Raw genomic sequence first — 8,357 nt, forward strand, 5'->3', positions numbered from 1 at the left:
AGGGTGGCCCAGGTGGCTCAGCAGTTTAGCGCTGCCTTCAGCCCATGGTGTGATCCTGGAGACCTGGGATCGAGCCCCACATTGGGCTCCCTGCATGGAGCCTGCGTCTCCCTCTGCCTGTGTCTCTGCCTCTCTCTCTCTGTGACTCTCATTAATAAATAAAATCTTTTAAAAAATGATGAATTAACTCAGTGATTTTTTTTACCTTGGTGATTTTTTAAATTTTTTAAAAATTTTTATTTATTTATGATAGTCACAGAGAGAGAGAGAGAGAGAGAGAGAGGCAGAGACACAGGCAGAGGGAGAAGCAGGCTCCATGCACCAGGAGCCCGATGTGGGATTCGATCCCGGGTCTCCGGGATCGCGCCCTGGGCCAAAGACAGGCGCCAAACCGCTGTGCCACCCAGGGATCCCGGTGATTTTTTTTTATTTAAAAAATTTTTTATTATTTATGCATGAGAGACACGGAGCGAGGCAAAGACCTAGGCAGAGGGCGAAGCAGGCTCCCTATGGGGAGCTTAACTGAACCACCCAGGCGCCCCTAGATATTTTTTTTTATATATTTCTTTTCTTAAGCAGATTTATTAGGATATGCTTAATGTACATTAAATTGCAGTTAGTGGGCAGCCCCGGTGGCGGAGCGGTTTGGCGCCGCCTGCAGCCTAGGGTGTGATCCTGGAAATCCGGGGATCGAGTCCCACGTCGGGCTTCCTGCATGGAGCCTGTTTCTCCCTCTGCCTGTGTCTCTGCCTCTCACTCTCTCTCTCAGAATGAATAAATAAATCTTAAAAAAATAAAAAATAAAAAATAAATTGCAATTAGTTTAAATGTACACTTTGACAAGTGTGTACACTTTGTATGTATACACTCATGAAACTGCCACCACAGTTAGGATGGTAAACATATTCATCATGCCCAAAAGCTCCCTTGTGCTCCTTGGTAATTCCTTCTTATCCCCCCCACCCCCAAGCGACCATGGATCTACCTTCTGTGACTAAAAATTAGTTTATAATTATAATATATATGTATGCTATGTGCTTCTTTTTCTCTGGGGTGAGGGGAGGTGTTTGGTTTCTTTTATTCAATTATTTTGAGATCCATTTGTGCTACTATGGTAATATAGTTTGTTCATTACCATCACTGAGTATTATTCCATTATAATTTGTTTTTCCTTTTCTTTTAAGATTTTATTTATTTATTCATAAGAGACACAGAGAGAGGCGGAGACATAGGCAGAGAAAGAAGCAGGCTCCATGCAGGAGGCGTGATGTGGGACTTGGTCCCCGGACTCCAGGATCATGCCCTGAGCTAAGGGCAGATACTCAACCGCTGAGCCACCCAGGCGTCCCTGTAATTTGTTTTTCCTTCTTTTATTTTTTTATTTTTTATTTTTTTAAAGATTTTATTTATTCACGAGAGACATAGAGAGGCAGAGACACAGGCAGAGGGAGAAGCAGGCTCCAAGCAGGGAGCTCGATGTGAGACTTGATCCCAGGTCTCCAGGATCATACCCTGGGCTGAAGGCGGTGCCAAACCACTGAGCCACCTGGGCTGCCCTGTTTCTCCTTTTTTTTTTTGGAAAAAAAAAAATTTATTTATTGATGAGAGACACACAGAAAGAGAGAGGGGCAGAGACACAGGCAGAGGGAGAAGCAGGCTCCATGCAGGGAGCCTGATATGGGACTCAATCCTGGGTCTCCAGGGTCATGCCCTGGGGTGAGGGGAGCACTAAACCACTGAGCCCCCTGGGCTGCCCTGTTTTTCCATTTATTTGTTGATGGGCATTTGTGTTGCTTCAAGTTTTTGGTTATTGCAAATAAAGCTGCTGTGAACATTTAGGTACAAATCTTTATATGGACATATGCTTTTTATTTCTCTTGCATAAATAGCTAGCCACGGAAATGTTCAGTTGTGTGGTAGGTATTCCTATTATTTTTATTTTTATTTTTTTATTTTTTTCCTATTATTTTTAAATTGGCTATATTCTAGATGATGTTTGTTGTGTGTGTGTGTGTGTATGCTATTACCTGCCACTTGTATCAGTGATGGCAATTCTGGAGTCACAGAATAAGTTGGGAAATTTTCCATCTTGCTCTTTTTGGAATAGTTTAACGAAGCATTTTATTGGTGGGTTTGATAAAAATTGTCTACAAAAGGATCTTGGCCTGATGTCATTGAGGAAGGTTATTGATTCTTTCAATTTATTTAATAGTAATTGATCTATTCAGGTTTTTGGTGGGTTACCTACAGCAATCCACTGGTGGCATATTTATTGAAGTAGTCTCCCATCTAATTCTCCAGTTTAGAATTAGAACTTTTTTTTTTTTTTTAGAACTTTTTTTTTTTTTTAAGTAATGTCTATGTCCAATGTGGCACTCAAATTAACAACCCTGAGATCTAGAGTCGCATGCTCTACTGACTGAGCCAGCCAGGTGCTCCTAGAATTAGAACCTTTTGACGAAAGAATTTGCGGCTACTCATTTCTATATTCCCCTGAAAGGTACATAATAAATAGTTGTTCAGTAGAATTAATGAATTTTGATGGTGAGCTGCTGTAACAAATATTCCCACCAATCTGGTAGCCTAATTAAAAATCTCTTTGTTATTCACATACAAATCTATTTCTTCTTCATATGACTGTCTATTGTGGAAACCCCCAGGTCAGTAGGAGCCTTTCCACTGTGATGATTCAGGGACTCAAGCTCCTTCCACCTCGTGGCCTGGCCATTCCCTCTGCATTGAGCTGGCATTTGGGAGATGAGAGGAAAGAGGAGGTTTCTGATTTTTAAATGCCTTGGTCTAGAAGTAACGCTCATCTCTTCCATCCACTTCCTTTGGTGGGTCACATGACCTGATCTAGCCGCAAGGGCAGCAAGGGCGTTGCAAATGTAGTTCCTGGCTGGGCCTCTGCTGCCCAGCTGTGACTGTACCATGAAGGAGTGGGTGAGACTTGTTGGTGGACAGCTAACTGTCTCTTTCACAGGAGGCCACAGGTTTTAGTGCTGAGGTTTTCACTATTTTGGTCTGTGAGGCTTTTTTTGTGCCTGTGTTTGATGAATGGTTGTTTTCATGGCTGCCAAGAGCAATTGAGTAAGAATGTATCTGCAGACATTCATTTCCTTGCTGTGTTTGTCTGACAACTCACTGTCTCACAGCCGGGAAAGTCATTACTCACAAGTACTTCTTTCCCAGGTACATGAACATAAAGATGTATTTATTGAACTCTTTTTGGAGCAATGGCAGTGAGCTATTAATCAAAAACTATACTCACATCTTAAGTGTAAATACTAGAGAAAATGCAAATATTAAAGACAATCTAAAAAGGTGTATCAGTCAAATATTTATTCATTCACTTTTTAATGGAAACATAATTCTTATGACATAAAATTTCACACAATGTAACATAAAAATCTGTTTTAAAGTGTACAGTTCAGTGGTTTTAGTATACTCACAAAGTTGTGCAACTATCACCAGTATCCAATTCCAGAACACTTTCATCATTCCAGAAAGAAACCCTGTACCTGTAAGAAGTCACTCCCAATTCCTGCCCTTCCCTGCCCCAGTCCCCAGTGCCTAGCAACTACTAATCTACTTTCTCTCTCTATTGATTTGTCTATTCTGGACATTTCAGATAAATAGATTCATACCATACATGGTCTTTTGTGTTAGTTTCTTTCACATGGCATATTGTTTTCAAGTTCATCCATATTGTAGCTTGAGTGAATTGTGAATACTTCATTCTTTTTTTTTTAAAGATTTTATTTATTTATTCATGACACACACACACACACACACAGAGGCAGAGACACAGGCAGAGGGAGAAGCAGGCTCCATGCAGGAAGCCCGATGTGGGACTGGAACCCGGGTCTCCAGGACCATGCCCTGGGCGGAATGCGGTGCTAAACCGCTGAGCCACCGGGGCTGCCCTACTTCATTTCTTTTTATGGCTGATTAATATTTCATTGAATGGCTATATTACACTTTGTTTACCCATTATTCTTTCATGAAAAATTTCTAATTATGGCAAAATACACATAACATAAAAAATTTGCCATCTTCACCATTTTTTAAGTGTACAGTTCACTGGTATTAAAGTACATTCACGGGATCCCTGGGTGGCGCAGCGGTTTGGCGCCTGCCTTTGGCCCAGGGCGCGATCCTGGAGACCCGGGATCGAATCCCACATCGGGCTCCCGGTGCTTGGAGCCTGCTTCTCCCTCTGCCTGTGTCTCTGCCTCTCTCTCTCTCTCCGTGTGACTATCATGAATAAATAAATTTAAAAAAAAAGAAAAAAATTAAAAAAAAAATAAAGTACATTCACATTGTTGTGAAACCATCTCCAGAGCACTTCTCATCTTGCAAAACTCAATCTATTTCCATTAAACAATACACCCCAGTTTCCCCTGCCTCTAGCCCCTGGCATCAGCTATTCTACTTTCTTTCTTTCTTTTTTTTTTTTTAAATCTGCCTTTTTTTTTTTTTTAATTCACTTATGATAGTCACACAGAGAGAGAGAGAGAGAGAGAGGCAGAGACATAGGCAGAGGGAGAAGCAGGCTCCAAGCACCGGGAGCCCAACGTGGGATTTGATCCCGGGTCTCCAGGATCGCGCCCTGGGCCAAAGGCGGGCGCTAAACCGCTGCGCCACCCAGGGATCCCTATTCTACTTTCTATCTCTATGAATTTGACTACTCTAGGTACCTTATAGAAGTGGAATGGTACAATACTTGTTTTGTGACTGCCGTATTTCACTTAGCATTCATGTCCTCAAGGTTCATTCATGTTGTAGCACATGTCAGAAGTTTCCTACTTTTTAAGGCTGAATAATAGTTTATTGTATGTATATACCACATTTTATTTATCCATTTGTTCATTAATGGACACTTGGAGTGCTTCCACATTTTTGGCTTCTGTGAGTAATGCTGCTATAAACACAGATGCAGGGGCAGCCCGGGTGGCTCAGTGGTTTAGCGTTGCCTTCAGCCCGGAGCGTGCTCCTGGAGACCCGGGATCAAGTCCCACGTCGGGGCTCCCTGCAGGGAGCCTGCTTCTCCCTCTGCCTGTGTCTCTGCCTCTCCCTCTCTCTGTGTCTCCCATGAATACATCAATAAAATCTTTTTTTTTGTTTGTTTTTTTTTTTTACATCAATAAAATCTTAAAAAAAAAAAAAAACCACGGATGCATAAATATCTCTTCAAGACCCTGCTTTCAGTTCTTTTGGGTATATATCCAGAAGTGGCATTCATGGATCATACAATAATCTCTATATTTAATTTTTTGAGAACATGATATACTGTTTCCCATAGAGGATGCATTATTTTTTTTTAAAGATTTTATTTATTTATTCATGAGAGACGCAGAGAGGGGGGTGGGGGAGAGGCAGAGACACAGGCAGAGGGAGAAGCAGGCTCCATGCAGGGAGCCTGACGTGGGACTCGATTCCGGGTCTCCAGGATCACACCCTGGGCTGAAGGCGGCGCTAAACCACTGAGCCACCCCGGCTGCTGGAGGATGCATTATTCACATTTGCAACAACGGTGTTCAAGGGGTCCAGTTCCTCCACATCTTCACCAACTCTTGCTATTTTCTGTTTTATTCATTTATTTTAAAAATAAGCGTTCAGGAGCACCTGGGTGGCTGAGTGGTTGAGCCTCTGACTTTGGCTTAGGTCATAATTCTGGGGTCCTGGGATTGAGTCCCATGTCAGGCTCCCTGCAGGGAGCCTGCTTCTCCATCTGTCTATGTCTCTCCCTCTCTCTGTGAATAAATAGAATCTTTAAAAAAAAATCATTGAATACTGGGGATCCCTGGGTGGCTCAGCAGTTTAGCACCTGCCTTCGGCCCAGGGCGTGATCCTGGAGACCTGGGATCAAGTCCCACGTCAGGCTCCCTGCACGGATCCTGCCTCTCCCTCTGCCTGTATCTCTGCCTCTCTCTCTCTCTCTTTCTCTCTCTGGGTCTCTCTCGTGAATAAACAAATAAGAAATCTTTTTAAAAAATCATTGAATACTTACTATGCCAAAGCTCTATACTTGGCAGAAACTGGAGCTGCCAAGATGTTAAATTGCAGTCTCTCTGCTCTCAAGAATAAAGGGAGATTCTAAATAAATTGAAATGCAAGGTGATAGGTACTTAATAGGATCAGAGTTTTGTGTGAACACAAAGGAGGAAATGAGGAATTATTTGGGGAAACCTTCACAAAGGACTTGACACTCAAGCTGGATGTTGAAAGGTGTGTGGGAGCAGGTACTACAGAGCAGTACCTAGTAGCTAGCTTCCAAGATGGCCTCTAGGTTGTCCCCATTCCCCATGACTACCCCTGGTAGTCATGCTCTTGTATAAGCCTCCCATTATACATTGGGACATTGAATAGTTCTGACCTTTAAAACCAACAGGATATTGTGAAAATGATATGTGCCTTCTGAGGATGTATCATAGAAGATCTTGTGGCTCCCTCTTGGATCTCTTGCTCTGGAGGAAGTCAGCCACAATGTCAAGAGGACACTCAAGATTCCTTCTGGAGAGTGCCCAGTCAAGAGCAACTGAAACCTCCTCCCAGCCTATCAGCATAAGAATGCCAGCATCCGGGATCCCTGGGTGGCGCAGCGGTTTGGCGCCTGCCTTTGGCCCAGGGCGCGATCCTGGAGACCCGGGATCGAATCCCATATCAGGCTCCCGGTGCATGGAGCCTGCTTCTCCCTCTGCCTGTGTCTCTGCCTCTCTCTCTCTCTCTGTGACTATCATAAATAAATAAAAATTAAAAAAAATAAAAAAAAATAAAAAAAAAGAATGCCAGCATCCATTTATCTGTTGTGTGAGATAGCCACTGTGGACGCCAGTCCTCCAGCCGCACCAAGCTTTCAGATGAAGGCAGCCATGGCCAGCCTCTGACTGCAATCTCATTAAAGTTGGAGCCAAAATCACCCACGAAGCCCCTCTCCATTTCCTGACCAAAATTACCCAAAAGCCAAAACCAATGTGAGAAAATATAAACTTATTATTGTTTTAATCCAGTCAGTTTTGAAATAATTCGTTATACAGAAAGAAATAATGAATACAGCTCAAAGTGTCACAAAGTCTGGTATGTGGTGGAAATGGTGGCAGGAGAAACCACAGAAAACTCCCAAATTTAAAGGGAACTACGAAACCTCAGTTTGTGCAAGAGTGGGTCAGGGAGCCATCTGGTGGAGGTAGGTGTGCTTAGACATTCTTTTCTCTTCCCACTCCTATTTTCCAGCTCTTCTATCCAGCATTTCCCACTAGTATTTCTCCAAGGTCCAATCATGTGGGCCATACACACCTTCGCTTAGAGGTGCAAAGACTAACCTCTGGAAAACGTCAAGTGATTAGTTATCCTTTTTTACTATTTTCTTTCTTTCTTTTTCTTTTTTTTTTTTTTTAAGCTTTTTATTCATGAGTGACACACAGAGAGAGAGGCAATGACATAGGCGGAGGGAGAAGCAGACTCCTTGCTGGGATCCTGATGTGGGACTCAATCCGGGGACTCTAGGATCACAACCTGAGCCAAAGGCACATGCTCAACCATTGAGCCACCCAGGCGCCCCAATTTGTGAATTTTAAATAGCTCTTTTTATAATTAAGACCAGGAATCTTTTTTCCCTCTCTCTTGTTTAGAAAATTCACACTTATGAGTTTTTCATAAAATCCTAACACTCTGTCCTTTGAGGCCTGAATTTCAGGCAGATTAGTGAGGGCGGTCATTTCAACTGGGAGACTTCTATCCTTTTATAGTCCTACTGTGTAGGTGTAGAAAGATAGGGGCCATGACTGAGGGAAGTCTGGCTGCAGACATTGTTTAAAGATGTTCTGGAGCCAAGATAATCGAGAGTGGAGCATCAGAAATATCGTGGCTTGTAAAAGGGCAGAAAAAAGGATCAAATAAAGAGATACTGGACTCTAGAGTTTTGTTGTCCTAGTCATAACCAGTAGCTGTATTTAGCTATTTACATTTACAAATCCCATAAAGGGGCACATGAGTGGTTTGACTGGTTGGACAGCTGACTCTTGGTTTCGGCTCAGGTCATGATCTTGGGGTCAAGGAATCAAGCCCCACCTCAGGCTTGGCACTCAGCAGGGAGTCAGCTTGGGTTCTCCCTCTCCCTCAGCCCCTCCAGCTCGTTCTCTATCACTTTCTCTCTTTCTCTGTCTCAAAATAAAATCTTAAGTTTCCATAAAATAAAATTAAACACTTATTTCCTAGTTGCGATAGATGCCTTGTAATTGCTCTGTAGCCACATGTGCCTACTGGTACTCTATCAGACAGCCCAGATAATAGACCATTTCTTTCCATTGTCCGTGAAGTCCACCTGGACCATGGTGCTCTAGAGGGAGCAACAG

Source organism: Canis lupus, chromosome 28 (genome assembly GCF_011100685.1).
Source record: "Canis lupus familiaris isolate Mischka breed German Shepherd chromosome 28, alternate assembly UU_Cfam_GSD_1.0, whole genome shotgun sequence".
In the NCBI taxonomy this organism is placed as follows: Eukaryota; Metazoa; Chordata; class Mammalia; order Carnivora; family Canidae; genus Canis; species Canis lupus.